Below are 931 nucleotides of genomic sequence, written 5' to 3'. Positions count from 1 at the left end.
TACTGGGGGCCCCCTGTGCAGCAGCACCCAGGAGAGTTCTTGGGCTGGGGGGCCCCTATGGGGCTGAAGAGAACAGCCCGCTTACAAGTAAAATGCTTTGTTGCAAAACATATAAAATATGGAGCAGGTGAAATAAATAAAGAAAGGAAGGCAGATAGACAGCCAAGGGCCCTACAGAGCCCCGAACCTCACTAGCGGGGTGTATCGACACTAGATATGTAATGCCGCCAAAGATGAATCAAATGAACTAAAAACTAATTTAATAAAATAAAAATAGTAAAAATTATATTGTGAAATGAAACTCCAGAAACGAAAACTTGCACATACTTAGGCCAGGCTGTGGGGCCCCAACGAGCGAGGCCCACATCGATAGTTAAAACAAGCATCGTTAGAGCCATAAACCCTAAACCCTAAACCCTAAACCCTAAACCCTAAACCCTAAACCCTAAACCCTAGACCCTGAAACATAAACACTAACCCGTTAGCTCCAGTTTCATAACGTTTATCCCCGAGGCCGAAACCCTCAATAACCCTCTAACACACCCCTCTTACACTTCTGGTGTCTGCCGACTAGGAGTAAGGGTTTCGGTTTAGTTATTGAGGCTTGAGAATGCTGCATCCACCAATATAAACAGTTTTTTATTCCAGTGTATCTACAGCAAGTGTTGCCCGCTCGGTATAAATTTGTACACATACTTATACTTGCGTACACCTTGGCTACTGCAGGCTAGGTAAGTGTTAACAAGCGTCTACACTGTTAGTACATACATAAAAAGAGGGCCTGGGGAGAAATGTATATCGGGAGTTGCGTAGCAGCAGCGGCTGCAGCAAGGGGTGCTGGAGCTCATGTGAGGCAGGGCCCCCGCCGCAGCAACCCCCATTGCTGCTGTACCCAGCACCTCAACACCCAGGAAGAGAGAGAATCTTCGTT

At 46.7% G+C, this 931-nt stretch overlaps 1 protein-coding gene across 1 annotated transcript in view; it reads right to left on the bottom strand.

Annotated features, from left to right (window-relative positions):
- The window catches only part of EMH_0060480 (uncharacterized protein), a gene marked incomplete at both ends in the record, with an annotated part of 3,971 nt that overhangs the window by 2,346 nt on the left and 694 nt on the right, over positions 1–931 (bottom strand). The window lies entirely within an intron of this gene.

The sequence above is a fragment of the Eimeria mitis genome, genomic scaffold (genome assembly GCF_000499745.2).
Source record: "Eimeria mitis Houghton genomic scaffold, Emh_scaff2939, whole genome shotgun sequence".
Lineage (NCBI taxonomy): Eukaryota > Apicomplexa > Conoidasida > Eucoccidiorida > Eimeriidae > Eimeria > Eimeria mitis.
Note: the sequence above shows the minus strand (reverse complement) of the source record. Positions and strands in the feature narration are given on the sequence as shown.